This window comes from Heptranchias perlo, chromosome 16, assembly GCF_035084215.1.
Source record: "Heptranchias perlo isolate sHepPer1 chromosome 16, sHepPer1.hap1, whole genome shotgun sequence".
In the NCBI taxonomy this organism is placed as follows: domain Eukaryota; kingdom Metazoa; phylum Chordata; class Chondrichthyes; order Hexanchiformes; family Hexanchidae; genus Heptranchias; species Heptranchias perlo.
This window is the reverse complement of record NC_090340.1, coordinates 35,397,695-35,420,208: the sequence shown is the minus strand read 5'-3', so window position 1 is coordinate 35,420,208 and position 22,514 is coordinate 35,397,695. Positions and strand designations below refer to the sequence as shown.

The 22,514-nt window shown below is 39.5% G+C and overlaps 1 long non-coding RNA gene across 1 annotated transcript; it reads right to left on the bottom strand.

Annotated features, from left to right (window-relative positions):
• Window positions 1-48: 48 nt before the first annotated feature.
• LOC137333324 (uncharacterized) lies at window positions 49-21,756 on the bottom strand. Its single transcript, XR_010965858.1, has 3 exons — window positions 21,581-21,756; window positions 1,438-1,584; window positions 49-253 (listed from the first exon to the last, which is right to left on the bottom strand). It is a non-coding gene; the product is annotated as an uncharacterized lncRNA (long non-coding RNA).
• Window positions 21,757-22,514: the final 758 nt, after the last annotated feature.

Genomic DNA, 22,514 nt, shown 5'->3' with positions numbered 1-22,514 from the left:
ACTTGTTTCATTTTGACAGCTACTTTAAAAAAAATTGCCATGAAGAATTGTCAGACAGCTCAAATTGACAGGAATTTGCTCCACTGTACATTCTTGCAGTGACACAGATGCACATTCAACTGTGGCGCCCTCCATAGTCAGATAGACTTCCAACATTCACTGCCAAAGCTCACACATGCAGAGTGGTCACTTGAAGATAGGTACCAGAGGGCTACAAGAGCCTGCGAACCCATAACCAAGTAAGAATCAGTGCCTACAAGAGGGGAGAAAATTAGCAGATATAAGTTGGTAGTGATATAGGAGCTTCAGGAGACTGCATCGGGTAACTGATATAAGTGTAATCCTAATTTATAGATATGGAATTGCATAGATTGCATATTACATAGAGCATATTTACCAAAACACGATAGATCATTTTCACAATATTTTTTAATTATAGTACAGCAGGATGATAATATTGTAAATCCAGTCTTCTCCCAGTTCAAAAAATCTGTTAGACAAACATTGGCACCTATGGAACCATGAGGGCTGATCTTCCACTCTAGGCTAGGTTTAGGCTATTCTGCCCAGCTACTGGCACAAAGCCAGCCAAAGCACAATAAGCTCTTTGCCTTCAATTTTCTGTAGTGAGCTAATTTCAAAACTTGGCCTTTTAAAAAAAATGTATCCTTGAGATGTGGACAACATTGGCAAGGCAGTATATGTTGCCCATCCCTGGTAACCCTGAGGATATTAAGAGTCAACCACATGGTGTGGAGCTGGAGTCACATGTAGGCCAGAGCGGGTAGGGGTGACAGGTTCCCTTTCCAGAGGACATTAGTGAAACAATTGGGTTTTTACGACAAAACAGCAGATTTCATTGTCACTTTCTGGTGCTAGGCTACAATTTATTAAATTTATTGAATTCAAGATCAAAACTTGCGATGCTGGGATTATGAACTCACAGCCCATGAATTACTAATCCAATACCACAACCTCTAGGCCACCATACCATTCAGGGAGTTAGTCTAAAGCAAAATTTGGCAGCAGGTCAAACGTAAAGGGGCACATACACTTAAAGGCAAGTGGCTGCATATGGGTACAAATATTGCTTCTGCCTTTATAAAGTTACAAAATTAATTTTAACTATTTGTCAGACTTTCCAAGGCTGGGGAAGGGGGTGGGTAGGAAAGAAGAGCCAAGCAAAATTGAAATACAAGGAAATCCAATGCAGAGGCAGAAAACAGATTCTGTGGGCAAGTGACAGAGTGATGCAGCGCCTGACCCCCTGGTTGATTGCTGGAAAAATGGACGTGCTGCTGCACCAGGCGGGTGGTCTTTAGGCCAGCCTTCCCATCATTCCTGGCAGCATTAGTCCTAGCAGCAGCCTCCCTGATGAAATGTAGGTGGCAAACAACATGCCCAACTAGTTCTGGTGAGGTCAATGGACCCACGTACTTGAGTAATGATGGGTCTGTGCAGCAACCCTTAGGTGCAGGTAGACTTTCCTTTGCTCATTTCTGTGGGATTCCTCCGTGTCCTCCAACTCCATGTAGGTGAGAGGAATGTCCATCATATCAATTGACAGTGAAACTCCCTTGATGGCTGTAGTGAATAAAGTAAAATGCACAAATTATATTTCTAAATGCAGAATACTAACAATGCATCAAACAGAATACAACAAAAACAAACCATAACGCAAAATTAATAGTAGTTCTCACTTACTCAGAAACCAGCTAAACATGTCCTTTAGAAACTCAGTACTGAAGACCAAGAAGTGAGTTTGGGAATGTGGGTGTTTTATACGGCAGCAAATTGTGGAAAATATAGGGAATGGAAGTGCAACCCCCATTTGCATTGCTCACCCTAATGTTTACAAACCTCCACCGTCATCAGCACAGCAGCCCTGCTGGAAAGTAAGGGGCAGCACACTTCTGGTGCACTTCTTCGAGCAATGATTTCCCACCTGGATTTTCCAACCCCTCATGCTGAGTTTGAATATATATCACCAATGCAAACTAATGGGTAAAATTCCCTTCATATCCCAACAAATATTAGTGCCTTCAGGTGAGAATTAGAGCAAAATTGGGGAAATAGTATTAAATTGTTGTTTTTAAGGAGGCTCCAAACAGACTAATATGAGTTTTACTCTCTTATAATATGCTGGCCTATTTAAAATAGAGGCTTTTTGGCAGTAAGCACTGCAGACTCAGGTGTCCTGCTAGCTTCAGCTGGGAAGAACTATGACTCCATTGAGAGAACTGAATCCCCGCTTCAACTCTCATTCAAACTTGACGTTTCTCACTCATTATCTTGACTATTTGGTGGTAAAATTGGCAGGACCAGTATCACTGTTTGTCAGCCAATCACAAAGCAACATTCATGACAACTTGGACCAACCTGCTTTCCCAGAAGCCAGGGACATTGCACAGAACATTGGCTTAGATTGCTGTCAAGACAACAGTGGGGAACACAAAGGGAAACTCTAAACAAATAAAAATAAAAACACACAAGGTGCAATAGTGACATTGATACTGTGTTTGTCCCGCCCAAATACAAGTATAGAGAAGATGACACTAGGGACACTGTGCAGTCTGTTGATGTTGTACATTTACTGGAGGAACATCCACTACTGTGTACATCATTAATCAGAGAGAAACGAAACAGGTGGCCTTTTGACAGAAGAAATAAGTTTGAACATAATGGGCAGAAGAAAACCATCTGATAGCTTCCAGACTTCTATCTTCAATGATAATTATAGCTACAGCAAAGTAATTAAACTCAAGAGCATACTGCTTAATGTCAACAGTGGGCACATTGCAAGAATCACCATGATATGTTCTGAGATGTGACAATGTACAGCAGAATCAGTATTTAATATTACACCTTTGGACATAAATAATTTCTTCAGCTGGAACTCAGCGCGCTTAATTATATCTTCAGTAAGTAGTAAATTCCATAGAATTATATACAAACTACAGCACAGAAATAGGTCATTCGGCCCAATGATCTGAAAAATGAGTAAATCACCTAGCAACACATCTAATGGCTATTAGAGTCTGCTGTGCTAAAAAGGTATAAAATTTGGTGGGAATAGTGGGGAAAAAATTGAACATCATTGCGCCCATTTTAAGGGAGTGAAACGGGCATAACGATGACGAATTTAGCAGTGCGACGGCCCACGCTCGATCTGCGCAGCTCTGGCGGCTGCCTAAAACATACGTTAGGCTCCTTGAATATGTTAATAAGGGGCCTAACACCTTTTCAAGTACCCCTTGGAGAAATTCGTTGCACTGAGCAAAACAGGCGCTGGACCGGCTTTGCTCAGATTTGCAGGAGTTTGCTGTGGCCTAACCAATGGTTGCCAACAAATAGGTAATTTTGTTCTTAAAAAACTTACTTTAAAGTGGAGCCAGGAGGAGCACCAAGGAGCCCTCGTAAAAATGAAGTCAACGGGAATTAGGGAGAAAATTCTCCAGTGGGCTGGAGCCATACTTGGCACAAAAAAAGATAGCAGTGGTTGTTGAAGGCCAATCATCTCAGCCCCAGGACATTGCTGCAGAAGTTCCTCAGGGCAGCGTCCTAGGCATCTTCAGCTGCTTCATCAATGACCTTCCCTTCATCATAAGGTCAGAAGTGGGATCGTTTACTAATGATTGCACAGTGTTCAGCTCCATTCGCAATTCCTCAGGTAATGAAACAGTACATGACTGCATGCAGCAAGACCTGGACAACATTCAGGTTTGGGCTGATAAGTGGCAAGTAACATTCGCAATGAGCATCTCCGACAAGAAAGAGCATAACCACCTCCCCATGACATTTAATGGCATTACCATCGCCGAGTCCCCCACCATCAACATTCTGGGGATCACCATTGACCACAAACTGAAATGGACCAGCCATACCAATGCCTTGACTACTAGAGTAGATCAGAAGCTGGGTATTCTGTGGCAAGTGGCTCACCTCCTGACTCTCCAAAGCCTCTTTACCACTTACAAGGCACAAATCAGGAGGGTGATGGAATACTCTACACTACAGCTCCAACATCAGTCAAGAAGTTCGAAATTATCCAGGACAAAGCAGTCCACTTGATCGGCACCCCATCCATTGGCTTAAGCAATCACTCCCTCCATTATCGGCGTACTGTGGCTGCAGTGTGTACTGTTTACAGGATGCACTGCAGCAACTTGCCAAGGCCTCTTCGGCAGCACCTCCCCAACCCTCGACCATCACTACCTAGAAGGACAAAGGCAGCAGGTGCATGGGAACAACATCATCTCCAAGTTCCCCTCCAAGTCACACACCATCCTGACTTGGACATATATCGCTGTACCATCATTGTCGCTGGGTAAACATGGAACTCCCTATCTAATAGCATTGTGGGAGGACCTTCACCACACAGATTACAGCGGTTCAAGAAGGCGGCCCACCACCACCACCTTACCAAGGGCAACTAGGGATGGGCAATAAATGCTGGCCTTGCCAGTGATGCCCACATCCTGAGAATGAAAAAAATATGTTGGGCCTGTAAAAACTGCATTGCATATTTATATAATTTTGTTTCTATAGTTACATTTTTGAAAACACAGCAGAATTACCTATAATATTGTTTTTTGTTATTGGACTATACTAGATTATTTTTAAATAAGTACTAGCTATGCTCATACTTTTGAAATTCCCTCTTTGTATAACCAATCCCTGTTCTGAATGTGCATTCAGAGTTGATTCACTTCCTTCCTCACCCTATGCAATTCAGCACCATTTCCTCAGCATAGGCCTTTAACAAGACTGTAATAATCCTTAACAAGTAATATTTTCCCCATTAATTTCCTTATACTCATTTTAGGATGGGATCAAGGCTCATAATGACACTAATATTGGACAGAAAGCTCATCGCCGTGTTCTACCAGGCGTGCCCACATTTACTCACAAAAACTTTTTGTTAAACTTACAACCCAGAGGAAAAAATACCCCCAGTAACTAGTCTGCAGCATGGATGAGAGCGCATAACATAGAACAATTTCATGCTGCATCAACAGGGGTAAATTCTAGCCCTGTATGTTTAATTCCCACTATAATCACAAGTCTGGGATTTCAAATTCCTGGACAAATTGTAAAAGAGGACCTTGTATTTTGTTGTAATTCATCGAGCTATTGCAATTCTTGTGATAAGCTGCTGGACCTTTCATCCTGGATGTGTAATATTATGTTTTGTGATGTATTCTTTGACAATTTGTTTGCATACACGTCACGGTAATGTGCAATATGCTATGGTGTTTTGCGTGTGTTTCATAAATTAATTTCCATTTTAACTTCAAATATAGATCTTAGAAAACACAGGGACCATGATCATTTACTAAATTTTCAATGACTACGTGTACCTAAAACTGTTATTTCAAAAATATTTGGGTTTCCCAAGGTGCAGCTAGTTATAAAGGCTGGTGTGTGAGCAATTTATTAACAGTGAAAAGCTGACAATCTGTCTTGCTTCCTGCCAATTCAGCCCTAATAAGTAAAAAAAATTGTATTTATTTAGTAAATCCTATTTATGTATTTTTTATTTGTGTGCACATATTTACTTCAAATAAGATTACAAGTGTTTTGTTCATTCTGACATCATTGTGAAGTGAAATCTTACCTGCTTCTAAACATGTATGTGCTGAGCATTGTAAAAGTGCTGGTCCTTTACAAAGCTCAGCAATATTATCAACTTGTAGAAAATTATTTTATTTATGTTGTGTATTTTTATCTGTATTATAGTGAAATTTATTTTGGAATTTGGAAGGAAGTTTGTGAAAAGTGAAGCATTTCCTATTTAAGCCTAGGCTTTATTAAAATCAGCCTGAGCGATATCTTCCTCCCCCAACCCCCATGGCTCAGTGCATAAATGCACCACTAATCACATAGATCAGAAAGGTCAGGTTTCTATCCCTGATCTGTCCTAAATTATGTGATTTCAGCCACTTGGCAGTCGGAACGCTATAAATGACCTCAGAATCTCCGGCCTTGGGAGAAGAAAAGTCAGCCAGGTTCATATTCCTGGTAACACTCAGCAGGTCAGTCATCATCCGTGGAGGACAGACAAGTTAATGTGTCAGGTGTGGACCTTCATCAGATAGCTATCTGGAGATTCAAGCTGGAATGCGTGTGTGCGCGCGCACATGTGCTGTGTGTGTGAGTGCACGTGTGTGTGTGCTGTGTGTGTGTTTTTTTTTTAACGTCAAGTGGAAACAACATTAGGCTTGGTTGAGATGGCCTCATTGGGTGAATAGCCCATGGCAGTTATATGCAAAGAACTGTCACTTGGATGAGGGACTGAAAGGCTGCTGATGCCTGTAATTGCCTTCAGAAGAGATGAGAAAAATGGAGAAAATGTATCTGAGATTATTGCACATGAATTCTCTCTTTTCAATTTCGTATAAGTTTGTATTTTACAATTGTTTTAGAACTATATCATATCATGACTTGTTATATGGTTGAAGGAAAAGCGAATAAAGGGAATTGGGAATAGGACGGGCACATAGGATTAGGATGACTGCTTACCTAGAGGATAAACACCAACACAGACTGGTTGGGCCAAATAGCCTTGTTTCCATGTTGTAATTTCTATGTAATTCTATGTGTGATTCATCTTTTATCATTGAACTGCATTACATATACAAGTTAGCACCAGATATACAATTTAGATTGGCTAGCAGGTAACTCAAGTCGTTTGAGTAGATATGAGGCAAGATCTCTATTCTGAGGCGTTATTTTTCTGATTATGGAGTTATAGATCTGCTGATTCCGCTTTTCTTTCTATTAACTTTTATTAAGATATAATGGTTGATTTTAAGAATGTGCACACCTGGTGAGGAGCCTCACTAGCTGGGAGCGCATTACAATAAGTGCACAGAAAAATGTGGGGAGCGCACCTGTGATTTCCTGATATGTAGTTCAGCAGGCGAGGCTCCACACTAGGGGCAAAATCATCCCTATAAAATCCAAAAGGTTCACTATAAATACATAGATTATGAATGCCAATCTGAAGAAATCCAGGCTCTGGATTGTAAAAATGTTTCCATATAAACAACGATACCCTCATTTTATAAAGCAAACACACACTGCCAACAATTTATATTTATAACTAAACCTCTTGTTGGCATGTTCTCTGATATCATGGAACCCTTTCAGTATTATCGGTGTCTGGCACAGACTGACATCTTATGAAGAAACAGCAGTGTGTTTGTTTGTTTGTGCATATGTTCAACATGTATTTGCACATGCTACCTATTTTTTGACCACGCTTTGCATTTTTACCTGCTGGAACCTTCCTGTTTTATTCTAAGGCAACACATGTCACAATTGGCCTTTTGTTTTACTTTCCAATACAGATTCTTAAAATAGGCAGAATGGAAAATGTCCTTAAAACATGACCTTATATATAGTACATCGTAGTTACACAGTGTCAGTTAAAGCAACTTGGTACTTGTCCAACATTTGATCTCAGCAGCATTGCAAAGTATGCTGTCTTACATCAGAATGAAAACAAACCACCAAATGATAAGTAACTTTGTCATGTTTTCTGATCACAGCTTTGCTGTATTCAGAACCAGGTGGCATACAGGTCTGTGAAGCCACTTACCGAGAACACAAAATTGGTCATGAAGATTGTTCTACGACATGTTGAAGTTTTCACTCACTGTCGGTTAAAAATAATATTTAATTTCTTCACTGAAAAAAGGGCCAGTTTGTGGGTATTATTAGAAATGTACAATTGGCTTGGATGTAATTTATCCCTTTTAAGGAAATAGATAATTAATCACATTCCAATTATACTTTTCTGATATAACAAAAGCCTATGATTTTATATCAGAGTTGATAACTCCAGTGTTCAAGAGCTAACATTGGCACAGGCTCAAGCACAATGAGTCGTCAAAACAAAATAGAACTTACATCATTTTCTACAGTAGTGTAATGGTAAGGTATTGTTGTCAGAGCATTCAGTCTTTCACATAAGGTTATTATGCCTCCAGTAAAAATATATTCTAGCACAAATACCATCAAGTGGCACTGCGTTCCTAAAGACACAACTACAGCATTTCCCCCTTCACTTGTGGACATTTGAAATAGGACCAAAGGGGTGAGTCTGAAGAAGATACCAAGTCAAAGCCCAAATTCTGCACATTTTTAACTTTTGTTGTGAAAAGTGAAATAGATATTATTATCTAGTTTGTAAAAGTAATTAATGACAGCAATAACCATTGCAAATATTCCCAAACCTACTCTTTGTAAGAATATTCCTGCAAATCCCCATTCATTCATTATTAGTAGCCTAATATTGTAGATAATTGCATTTTAATTCCTTTATAATGTTCTGCAATGATTATATTGAATCTCGCCTTCACTGCATTTCTCATAATTTGTACAGATTTCAAATAATGCAATTGAGAGAAGAAACTTAAATTGATAAAATATCATGAAACTTCTAGTTACCTGGTACAAAATAAGTCCTTATGAATCAAAGGTATTTAAAGCTGATAAACCACATATTTAGTGTGTCCATTAAACTGTCTGTTCTTTCCTATCTTTCTCTTTTTCTTTAATTGGACAATGTGAGATTTATCCCTTCCATTCCCACCATTGTCCAAGGTTTACTAATACAACATGCACCACCTAGTGGTCTGAAAATGAACAAACAAAATGCATTCCGAAACAGTAGGCAATCCTTACAACTACAACACACTTGCATTTATAGAGCGCCTTTAATGTAGATATACATTCTAAGATGCTCATAAAGGTATAAGGGAAAAAAAGACCCCGATCCAAAAAAGGAAAGATTAGAAGGGGTGACCAAAAGCTTGGTCAAAGAAGACTCTTAAAGGAGGAGAGGGAGGTGGAGAGGCAGAGGAGTTTAGGAGAAACTACAGTGTGATGCCTAGGCAGCTAAAATCATGGCTGGCAATAGTGGAGCAAAAGGGGTTGGGGATACACAAGAAGCTGGAGTCAGAGAAATGGAGAGTTCGGGGATGGGGGTGAGGGTTGTAAGGGTGAAGGAGGTTCTCAAGGGCAATTAGGGATGGGCAATAAATGCTGGCCTCGCCACTGACGCCCACATCCCATGAACAAATAAAAAAAAACAGATATGGAGAGACAAAGTCATGGAGTGATTTAAATTCAGGATTGAGAAACATAAATTTGAGAACCCAGTGTAGGTCAGCAAGGACAGGAGTGAAAGAGGCAGTGTGGCATAGGATACAGGCAGCAGAATTTTGGATGAGTTGAAGTTTATGGAAGGTGGAGAATGGGAGACCGGCCAGGAGAGTATTGGAGTAATTGACTCTGAAGGTGACAAAGGTATGAATGAGGGTTTGTCCAACAAATAGGCTGAAGTAGGGGCAGAAGCAAGGTTGCGAACAGTCTAGTTCATCCTGACAGTCTCCAGGGAGGGGGATTTAGTTGATAACAAGGATGCAGAGTTTGTGCAGGGTGGTGGTGGGGGGTGTGTGGTGAGGATAATGATTTTCATTTTCCTAATGTTTAGATGGAAGAAATAAAATCACATTCAAGAATGGATATCAGATAAGCAGTTTCATAACACAGAGGCAGTAGAAGGGTTGGAAGGGGTAGCGGAGAGGTCGAACTGGTGTCATCGTATAAGCGGACCCCGTGTCTGTGGGCAGCACATTAGGAGATCTTGCAGCAACTTGTAGCTTGTAAAGGGATTATCCTGTCATTGCCAGTTGCAAAAATAAATTGTATCCACTTATCCCTACCATGAAAGAGGTATGCTTCCTCAAATTTACTGAATCATGTACCACAAGGCTTATTTCAGGGGTTTAAAATGACACATACAACAAATACCACAGAAAAGAAATTTTTTAGCATTCATTTTTCATCACTTCTATTATTTTACTTGATTATCAAGAAAGTACATTCACACAGATATTTTGAGGTCCTTTTAAATTTAGGTGTATATTTCTATATATAATATATGAAAGAGGTCATTCCCACATTTATTTTATGAAAATGGATATTCACATATATATATATTTTACTTGTTGATCTCCCAAGACCAAAGGACCTTTCCAGGTCAAGCAGGGTTAGAGGGTGGCAGGATAATTGAACCAAGACAGAGAAGGGGTGAGGAGGCAGATGGCAGGGGGAGGGAGAACACAAAAGGGGAAAAGATGAAAGGGAGGGTGGAGAGGGAGAGGTTTGGAAGGGGGCTGGGGATGGGATGAGGGGAGAGGAGAGAAGGTAGAGAGAAGAGGGAGAAGAGAGAAGGGAGGAGGGAAGAGGATGAGCGAGTGGAAAGGGGGAAGTGGAGGAGGGGAAGGGGAGCATATGAGAGGGGGAGGGTAGGGAAGAGGGGAGGAGGGGAGGGAAAGGAGGGAGAGGAGAGGGAAGAAGAGAGGGAAGGAGACAGGAGGGGAGAGAAAAGGGAGAGGAGGGAAGAATGGAAGTGGAGGGAGTGGGAGAAAAGCAGAGAGAGGGATGGGAGGGTAGGGAAAAGGATTTGTGTGCAAGAGAGCAATTTTTGCTTCATTGTAGAGGAGACAGAGAAGGATTTTTGCCTCAGCAAGGTGGAGGCAATGTGAGATGGATTTCTGCCACAGTGACGGGAGGAGATGGGAAACGGAGGTGGATTTTTGCCCCCTCACGGGGTTGTGGTTCTGGTACCTGATTTTAACCTCAGTGGGGACGGGGTACTGGTTCACTGAGGTGGAATTTTGCCTCATCGGGGAGGGGGGATGAGTTTTTGTCTGAGCGAGGTGGTTTGGAGAGAGATTTTTGCTTGAGCATCACAGGGTCTAGATTTAGAACTCAAGAGGACCAGGGTTAGGTAAAGAGACTTCTGACCATGTTATTATTCTTTTGGTTGATGCGTCTTCAGTCTTTTGAGATCGTAAACCATCTGCTGGGGATTACACATTCATCTGTTTGCTTTCTTTTTCATTTACGGTGTATATTCTTTCCTTTTTCATTCATATATATACTTTATGAAACTGTAGATGCACACATTTATTTTATTACAGTGCACATTTTCACACATATATTTCACAAAAATGGATCTTAACTAATTTATTTTATGAAACTGTGCATTCCCACATTTATTTTATGAACATGGAAATTCACAAATATGTTTTATTAAAGTGTACATGTTCACATATTTTTTATTAAAATGGATATTCACATATATTTTATGAAACTGTATATTCAGATATGTATTTTGTGAAAGTCAACAATCAAATAATATCTTATGAAAGTGTACGTTTGTACATTTAGTTTATGAAAGTGGATATCCTTATATATTCAGATATATATTTTATGAAATTCACCTATATAGTTTATGAAAGTGTACTTTCCCACATATAATTTATGAAAGTGTACATTCACATATTTGTTTTATGAATGTGCATATTTAGATATATATTTTATGAATGTACATATTTACATACATATTTTATGAATGTGTAAACATGAATATATATATATATTTCATAAATATGTACATTTATTTTATGAAATGATCATTCACATATATATTTTATAAAACCACCATACATTTTGATTGCATGATGCTTGTGTAAGGAATGTATAGATGCATTGTTGACTTATTGAAACTATTTTCGGGTAAATACATTTTAATGTGACCACTTTAATATTTCTAAAGCAAGAGAAGCAAAATAAATAAGATCACATACCACTTAACCTACACTATTCAGTTATTTCATGTTTACTATTAGTAAAATATGAAGTTTTCACTTAATAAATAATGCTTAATGAAGATGACAGCTGTAAAAAGCTGAGAAACAAAGGAGACCTTCAAGGGTTGGTGGCTGTGCAAAGAAAAGCCATAAAACTGATCCACAGTGTCAGGGGTCTGAATTACGAGGAAAGACTGAAAAGACTAGGACTTTTCAGCCAAGAAAAAAAGCATCTGAGAGGTGATCATAAGATACAAGTTACTATATGGGATGGAAAAAAGTTATATAGAATTACATAGAATCTCCAGTACAGAAACAGGCCATTTGGCCAACTGGCCAGTGTTTATGTGCCACACGAACCTCCTCCTACAATGTAATTCTATGAAAAAAATTGATCTGGATAGCTAATGTTAATTAAACTCTGAGATAAGACAAGAGGACACAAGCTCAAAGAAAGAAAAGAAAAATCTTGTATTGATATAACACCTTTCATGACCTTAGGACATCCCACAGCGCTTTACAACCAATTAAATACTTTTGAAGTGTAGTCACTGTTGTAATATAGGGAAATATGAGAGCTAATTTTGCACACAACAAGGTCCCACAAGCAGCAATGAGATAACGACCAGATGATCAGGTTTTGTTTAGATTTTGATTGAGGGATAACTGTTGGCCAGGATACTGTGAGAACTCCCCTGCTCTTCGTCAAATAATGCCATGTGATCTTTTATGTCCAACTGAGAGGGCAGGTGGCACCTTGGTCAAACTAGTAACAGATAATATTAGAATTGATATCAGGAAACTCTTCTTCACCCAGACAGTAATCAATACTTGGAATTGACTACTAGGCAGCGTGGTGGAGACAAAAGTCCTGGAATCATTTAAGAAACAATTGGATGTTGCAGTTGTAGTGGGGGAGGGAGTGTAGGATTGTCCTGGATGAAGAATTAAGATGGGCCAAATGGCCTTCCTCATCCGTATGCTTCTTGTGTGAATGAAAGGACAGTGATCACTCCAGCATAGTGAACATGAGGGATATGTTTCAACATGTGCTGCTGCAGAGTTCAAGTTAAGTACAGTCCTGGAAAATAATCATAATAAAGTGTTTATATCAGCAAACCATGTTCACCAAGAGTCAAAGATCTTTTTCTTCAATTGTGTAAAAAATGACTGGTTCTGCACCACATCCTGTAATCTGAATAGAAGCACATATTGTTTTCCCCACTGGCTCAATTTGTAAGTGCACAGCATGTTATGGTACTGTGCCAGGTATATAAATCCTGCCGTGCCCCCTCCCCCTGCCGCCTTATACTGAGGTAGCTGATCTCAGCTGGGGCAGCAGTGGGGATACTACAATTGGCGTCACTGTCCTTGGGCTAAGGAGGTGAAATAATTAGCCGGGTTTCTGTCCTCAATCACTAGCAAGTGACGCCTGCTGGAAAATGTTCATATGAGGACATCGGTCAAGGGCAGAATCAGGCTCGGCTATGATGGACCAAGTGATAGAATTAGTCTGTCGACAGTAACTGTCTGGATTCAGATGTAAAGACTGGCCACTTTCGAGAAGTACCACAGGAGAACTAGCACCCATGAAACTATACACTTAGATGAGCTTTAGGAGAGAAAGGGGAATAAAATAAAACACCTAATTTCCTTGTCCTACAGATATCTCATTTTCTTGCTCATTTCTCTTTTTGTGGCAATGGCAAAAGTGAAATCAGTAATTATCTGCACCATGGCTTGCATTTGCCCAGTTATTTAAAAAAAACACGTGGTATTGGGGTGTTTGGAGCAATCATACTGGTAGTGACCTTACCCGACCACTTCTACAGCTGTTACTCTAAACTGGGTGGAGGAAGAGAAGTGGGATTTACCACCAGGAAGTCAAAATCTCACATGTACCTTTCTAAAACAGTTCTGTGCTATAAATATAGTAACTTAAGTCAATCTTCCTGTTATGCATCACTGTTTCCTTTTATTGTTTGATTTTTTTCATCTCCTGACTTCTCTTCTTTTTAATATATGAAGAGTTTTGTGTTTTGTTCTTCTGTAAGACCACTTATTATCACCAACGTAACTGCCAAACTGGATTCATTAATAGGAAAGATGCATTGTATTTTGTACTAAGTGAGGATGTAGTTCTGCTGTAAATTAATATGTTACTGCCCACTATCTCACTCCCACTCTCTCAATTAAATTTGAATATATTGCTTCACCAAGACGCATTACAGCGCTTCAGTGATCAAAGTCCATCCCTTAATAAGAGGTACAACAAATGCCATTTTCCAGTGGTATGACATTTTAAAACATCACAGGTTATTAATAATCAAGATGCTGTGCAATATCAATCATCTTGGCACTTTGCTCAAATAGCTCTTGGCTCTAGTAAAAGGTTTGTTTCCTTAGCCTAAGTTCCCATTACTTCACCAGATTTAATAACATTATTGTGGTTTGCAGTCACCTTTGCTGGGTAGGAGGATGGGAGCAAGGGGAATACAATTGTGTTTACATTTCATAATAAATTTGATATAACCTTGTTACATGGTCATATATTTGATTAATTTGTATGTTAAAGACAGAACAATCATACGAATATACGAATTAAGAGCATGTGTAGGCCACTCGGCCCTTCGAGCCTTCTCTGCCATTTGATAAAATCATGGCTGATCTGATTGTGACCTCAACCCTACTTTCCCGTCTACCTTTGACTCCCTTGCTAATCGGGAATCGGTCACAACAGTAAGTAGTGCTGCTTACATTCATTCTCCTTTTTTGTGTTTCTGTCTCCCCTTTTCGAGGCCTCTCTCAAGCAATCCCTTCTTTAAGGCTGAACATTTACGATTAACCACTGTTAGAGATACTGTCTAATTTCAGCTCAATAAAGGAAACTAAACAATGGGAATATTTCAACTCCACTGAAATAATACTGAGAAAAGTTAGCCAGCATTGTGCTATAAAACAGGAATTTGACAAATGCATTACTAAAAGGGAAACATTGTTATTACTATTATTAAGCCATGCAACAAAAACTATTAATAATCCATATTAAATTGTTCGGGACATGAGAAGGGTTCTGACTGGCTGAGAATATTTATAAAATGTTTCCTTGCTCCCAGGAGCTCTCATTGCTCTGCATCGAGCTGCTGCTTTCAATGGGCTGCACACAGCAAATATGTAATATAAATACACACAAATTAATACATATTCAGCTAAACTTGGGGAGCTCTGAGATGTGATGAAAAATGATGAACAAATTTTCATTTGATCGAGGCCAGAGATTTACATTTTTAAGTATTTTGTGAACATTTCAATATATTGTAACCAAAGCAATGTGGAGGCACTTCAACACACCACTTGTTATAATATTGAGAGGATATTTCAGGATACGAATAGGAGATTGAGCTTGTGTGAGGTCTTTTGTACTCCAGTGTACAGCGCCACGTACTAAAGCAATGCTGAGTTCACAGCCTCACACTCTATGCAGGGACATGCTGAGCAAAGGCTATATATTGCCACCCAGAGGAAGGAAAAGAACATAAGAACATAAGAATAGGAGCAGGAGTAGGCCATACGGCCCCTCGAGCCTGCTCTGCCATTCAATAAGATCATGGCTGATCTTTGACCTCAACTCCACTTTCCCACCCAATCCTCATATCCCTTGATTCTCTTAGAATCCAAAAATCTATCAATCTAATTCTTGAATATACTCAACGACTGAGCATCCACAGCCCTCTGGGGTAGAGAATTCCAAATATTCATGACCGTCTGAGTGAAGAAATTCCTCCTCATCTCAGTCCTAAATCAAATATGGAGTCTCCATTGGACTCTCTTGCTGAGGTATTAACCATTGGCTTGGAGCAGATCGACTCCCCGTAGGTAATTCTGACTTTGTGCGATGGTGTGAACCGGGTGATAACGAATCGGCAGCCCAATTTACATCTCTCAGTTTTACATCTCTCCCGATTGTTATTTCCATTTAATGTCAATAGAAATAAAAATTGGGAGAGATGTAAAACGAGCTGCCGATTCCCTATCGCCCGTTTTACACCATCGCACAATCAAAACTCCCCCTCCCCCTCTATCTCTTAGCCATGAGATACATGGGCCAGCGCGACTCTGCAAAAAACAGGGAAAAGAGGAGAAAATATCCTTTAAAATGTTATAAATATTTTAATTGACTTGATCTTGAATATTGATATAAATGGTGCCAACAATCAGCTCATATTTATGTAGTTAAAGAGAGCATTTTATCCTTTCCCTGTGCAACGCACCATGCTGCTCCGAAATAACAGACCGCCAGATCTCTACCAATGTCACTAGAAGGATCAGTGAGTGATAAATTCTTCTTGACCAGGAAAAGAAACTTGGTTTAAAGCATCAGGTTAGAGAGAAATTGGATGATGCAGTTGGCTAGACATTTGCCCGTCACCTATGGGATCTGGGTTCAAATGCAAACCAGAATGTTGAGATGAAAGTCTCCTTGCTCACTAGTTTTAAGAGTGTGAAATGAGTTTGGATGTACTCAAACCAGTTACTAGATGGCAATAGAACCTGTTAGCAATATTACTCTGACAGGTGTATGGGGAAAATGCCACTCGGGTATGGTGTTGTACTTGGGGCTGGGGCATGTTACTGGATGAAGAGCAGGCTGTGCTACACTTGGCATCTTCCCCACCCATACCTCGTTTTGATAAGAACAAAAATTTACTTTAAAAAAGAGCACGAGTACTTTTTTAGCTTTGATCTGAGTTGAGGTTGTGGGTTCCAGTTCCAGCTCCATTTTCAGGGTTGGCATTGTTCAGCTGAAATATTAAACCGAGGAACCATTTGCCCAGTGGCTCAGGTTGAGTCAGAAGGTTGTAGGTTCAAGTTCCACTCCAGAGACTTGAACACATAATCTGGGTTGACACTACAGTACAGTACTGAGGGAGCGCTGCACTGTCAGAGGTGCCGTCGGAGGTGCCAGTTTGTCGTTAAATGATCCCAGGGTTTGCTTCTCCCCTCCTCTACCTGGGAGTCCATTCCGTATGTCAGTCACACTCTGTGTGGAGGAGAACTTCATGATTCCGATGAAACATTAAACAGAGGCTCCATATGCCCTCTCAGGTGAATGTAAAAGATCCCACAGCACTATATGAAGAAAAACAGGGGAATTCTCCTGTGTCCTGGCCAACATTAATCCCTCAACCAACACCTAAAACAGATTAGCTGGTCATTTAATTAACTGATTTTCGTGGACCTTGCTGTGCACATACTGGCTGCCGCTTTTCCCTACATTACAATAGTGACTACATTTCAAAAGTACTTCATTGGTTGTAAAGCACTTTGGGATGTACCGAGATTATGAAAGGCACTATAAAAACGCAATTCGTTCTTTCTTTTTTCAGGTAGACATAAAAAGTTTCATTCAAGGAAGAGCTGGGAATTTTCTCAGTGTTCCAGAAAATATTCATCCCACAATCAGTGCCACCAAAAAAAAATGAGCTTGTTATTGATCTCTTTCTTTGTGGAATCTTGTCATAAATAAATGACTTCAGTATACCAATGTAAATACAGTCATTGAATTTATATTGTATATGAAGCATTGAAAAGTTTCGAAGAAAATAAGTGCTAGTCCTTCTTTTCTTTCTAATGTGGTTTTCTGAGCAAAAATGTTTTTTAAAAAGCTGTGATGGTCCCATGTCACAAATATATCTTCCAGGTGACATTTCATGCTGATTGAGATAAGGAACGTGTGTTTTTTTTATTCGTTCATGGGATGTGGGCGTCGCTGGCGAGGCCGGCATTTATTGCCCATCCCTAATTGCCCTTGAGAAGGTGGTGGTGAGCCGCCTTCTTGAACTGCTGCAGTCCGTGTGGTGAACGTTCTCTGCTGCTCATGTCCTTCTAGGTGGTAGAGGTCGCAGGTTTGGGAGGTGCTGTCGAAGAAGCCTTGGTGAGTTGCTGCAGTGCATCCTGTGGATGGTACACACTGCAGCCACTGTGCACCGGTGGTGAAGGGAGTGAATGTTTAGGGTGGTGGATGGGGTGCCAATCAAGCAGGCTGCTTTGTCCTGGATGGTGTCGAGCTTCTTGAGTGTTGTTGGAGCTGCACTCATCCAGGCAAGTGGAGAGTATTCCATCACACTCCTGACTTGTGCCTTGTAGATGGTGGAAAGGCTTTGGGGAGTCAGGAGGTGAGTCACTCGCCGCAGAATACCCAGCCTCTGACTTGCTCTTGTAGCCACACTATTTATATGGCTGGTCCAGTTAAGTTTCTGGTCAATGGTGACCCTCAGGATGTTGATGGTGGGGGATTCGGCAATGGTAATGCCGTTAAATGTCAAGGGGAGGTGGTTAGACTCTGTCTTGTTGGAGATGGTCATTGCCTGGCACTTGTCTGGCGTGAATCTTACTTGCCACTTATCAGCCCAAGCCTAGATGTTGTCCAGGTCTTGCTGCACGCGGGCATGGACTGCTTCATTATTTGAGGGGTTGCGAATGGAGCTGAACAAAGTGCAGTCATCAGCGAACATCCCCATTTCTGACCTTATGATGGAGGGAAGGTCATTGATGAAGCAGCTGAAGATGGTTAGGCCTAGGACACTGCCCTGAGGAACTCCTGCAGCAATGTCCTGGGGCTGAGATGATTGGACTCCAACAACCACTACCATCTTCCTTTGTGCTAGGTATGACCCCAGCCACTGGAGAGTTTTCGTACAGAGTGCTGAAACCTGAGTCCACCTTTGGGTTTGGAATGTGTGAAGAGAACGGATCCATGACGCGAGTACATTAGGCATTCCTAATTTTGATATCTATTGCAAAACATTTGATATTTTCAGAATTAGTAGTTATAAGATTAAATGAAACATAAGTGTCTTTAGTTCTACTTATTCAGAAAATTGTAAATGTGAAACACTGCAGCTTTTAATCATTTTCAGTTTTGGTATCACTAATCCGCGTTACTTTGGAGAACTGAGACATGTTCATTTAAATATTGTACAATTTATCTATTTTTGCATTAGGTGCTGGTCAATCACTAGATTATCTACATTATTTACCAAGTAATATTATCACTTGTGGTGTGGATTAACATCTTTGCTGGTTTTGACATTCTCAAAACTAATCTTAATTCTACTGAACTAACTAGGAAGCTGCCAAATTATTAATATTGTGGAAGTAGATCATTTTCCTTAAATAACTATTTCCTTCCTGTTAGGAATTTGCAGTCTATTGAAGTATCCCTGGTTGTTAATTTCTTTTTATGATTTTTTAATTGGTTTTAGTCTGGGTTTTAATATGTTTCTATGTAGTTGATCTTAATAATTTCTTGAAAGCAATTGAAAAACATACAAACTGCTTATTAACTCAACCAGGGGAGAAGAAAGGCTAGCTGTTCCAACACCAAATTTAAATGTTTCAGGTTTCCAACTGTTGTTAAGAACACCCACTGCAACTCACAGCTCCCACGAGGGCTCGGTGAGTTTGTCCATGATTAACTCAGCTGTAAAGTCAAGTAAGATCCCAGATTTAATCCCTGGCCTCTGATAAATTAAGATGCTTTTATATTACACTCAGGCTTCTGATAGTGATGCCAGCTTCCGACATATGGTGCCCTTGCTGCAGGCTGCAAGCTGAATATTTGGGGAGATAATTGGCGATAAAAAAATTCAAAATGAAAAAACAAATTCTTATTTACTGTATCCACCATTGAAATTTGATGTTGAGTTCATGGGTTTGCTAATAGTAATTCTCTTGCTTTAATATAGTGCAATGGCTCAATGAGCCAGTCCTTTAAATCGCTTATCCCAGGGAACCCATTATATGTTAATTAGGACCAACACTTCCTGATCAGTAAGAGATAATAGTTTTGTGGCTTGTTCAAAAACAAATCAAAATCAGACAGCTGCAAGTGTTTAATTTTCCAGAAGCCACACACAAACTCCAATCTGACAGTTACTTTGCATATCATTAACATAAGGTTTTCACAACTTCACACCCACTTACGTTCACTTTTGCAACAAAAACAAGCAGTTAGAATTACTAGCTGAGATCCTCTTAAAAAAAATCATGTTTATCAATTTAAAAAAAAATAGCACTCATTCCATTTTCCGCTCCTTTCATGGGTTCATCAAATATACAACTTCCCACAATGGAAAATTTTACATTGAAAGTTTTCTAATTTACAGTGAATGTAAGAGGAGCCCAGGCACGTGAGCTGAATGCAAACACTGCAGTGCTTTGTTGGCCTGGACTATAAAGTAAAGCAACTCTAGCGGCAGCAACAATGTCTCCTTCAGCACTTTCACCCTCTAATCTGTTTGCAGGGATTAGGCCCCCATATTGAGGCCAGCAATTTTAATGCAAAATTCCCTTTCCCTGGAGGTACAAACCAAGATCACTCACAGTACACATATTTGTTATTAGTATTTGTTCCTTATGAAATCATTCTATTGTGAAATGATTTCCACTTGGTAAATTAAATGAATATAATCATTAACCAAATGGTAATGTTACAAACTGGAAAGATCTAACTGGCAATGGCAAAAAACTGTGCTACATTAGCATCTATTCTAACCTGCCATGAAGGAACTGTGTGTACCCCTTTAGTAAAGATTAATTATGTGTTCAAATACATTATTCCATTTTCCAGAACATTCTCTTCTCAAATAAGTCTGAAAATCTTTAATCTTGTGGGTGATGCAATATCTGGATGCTCTCTTTAGGTGTCCGATGGCAAATTGGAACCAGGAAGAAGTACCTAAGAAGTTCATGATAATAAGTAGATACCAAAGAATATAAAAATAAAAATGAATGTGACTCGGGTACAGGGGGCACAATATCAAAATTTGCAGACAACACAAAACGTGGTTCATGGTTGCTAACCGTTCACTTTCTGAGTGAGCAGTCATTGTTTTGGCCCTCTGTTTGTGCTACTCACATGGTAGCACATGTTCAGGAGCCTTTAAAATCCACCCACAATACTTTGTGAGTTATCTTTCTGCTAATATGCAGACAAGATGGTTTGCAAGGCATTAATCAGCTCCCGGGGTTCCTACGCAAGGGTGGATCATATTGGATATCTGAGGTAGGGCTCGATAAATCTTCAGATCTTTTCTTTACATGTAGATTTATGTGTAATATTTTTATAACCAATCACAGGTAAGGTTTTATACAAGTGTACAATACCAGTACTAAATAGAAAACGCATAGCACATTCCAATTGGATATAACATTTAACACTAGAATAATTTACAAATGTATTATAACATTGTTCACTCGCTTAATATAAATGTCAATCATGGGTCCTTGATGTCATTCCTGATAATATCACCGGTATAAGATAACTTCTTTTTAGAGTAGATATGCTATAAAATAAAACTCATAATAATGAATGAAATAGTAGAAACCAATTAGTGAATTGGTTTGAAACGTGGAATGATGGGTTGTGGAGATGTACAAGGCACTGCTGTATTGGGTCACTGGATTACACAGCAGTTTGAGAATAACAGAGTTCCTTAAGGTGCCAAATTGTTATCCAGTGGCTAGATATTACAGTGACACATCGACAACGTCAAGAGATTGAAGACCAACCTTTTAAACAGACTGAAACATCTGAGGTATTCACCCCTAGTACAAAGCACATTATCTAGCTGATAGGACTTGGCAACAGCACTGACCAGAAATTGCTAGGATAAACCTTACGGTTGAGCTCAGCCTAGGTTAAACCAGGAAGTTGGTGAGACTCCAAGAGCCATGACAGAACCAGATTAAAAATTCCCAACTAAAATTGGCTGTTAGCTCCATGTAACATGTATTTTTATGTAACTTTGATTTCATTAAACCATTAATGTTATTATTTTCAATGGATTTTAAAGTAGCTAAAATACAACTAAATTTAAAAAAAACATTTTAATGTTAATACAACTGACCTGTTATCTCAAATGGTAAAGGCTTCAATTTGGATCATATGGGATTCATGCAAGAGTGCTGTAGAATTTTGGCTTTAAATTCATAATATCTTGATGAAGCAGCACTGGTTTTCCACAAAATCCAGCAACTTAACTAAAATCAAACAGATAAGTGTTAACTTTACAAACTAAACTATTATGACAGGGCAATAGCTAAAACTACTAAACAAATAGAACATCATTATCCATTATGCCAAAAACAATCTGCTATAGCCAAACAATAATACAAATAAAAACAGGCCAGTAGCAGATTTCAAAACAATCAGATTAGCAGATTCAAGAACATAAACTTCAAAAAAAGAGGCTGTTTAGCGCTAATAAACTAGTAACTTTCTGCTGTAAATGGACCAGCATGAGACGCAGGATCATGTTAATAGTAATATACTCCGGGAGCAGCAGTTCTTGTAATCTGATCACAGTACACTTCAAAATGCTGGAAAGTGCATCATAATAAGTGTCAAAAATCAACATTTCCTGGGAGAGGCATGCCCCAAGACTCTCCCCCACCCCTCAAGAAAATACATTTTTTACCACTGGAGCTCATTTCCCAGTTCAAAAAAATTCTAAACCCACTACAGCAAAAATTACACTTTTGTGTAGCTTTTTTCTCTTAAAATACAACTGATGGAATATTGGATATGTCTGCAGCTTAAGTCAAGACTTGTTCATGTCCCACTGCACTCCCACTATAACTAACTCTTTGCCTATGTTACACATGAGGTCTTTGGTTATTTTTTTCCTCTGAAAGCTGAAACTCAAATTCAATTGTGGATTGTAATCCCAATATGCAAATTAAAATCCTGAAATCCATTATAATAAAAAGGAATTTAACTTATTCTGTCACCTTGAAGAAGTGCCTTGGTCACAGTTCTCCATTAAGGGCAATTTTTCAGAT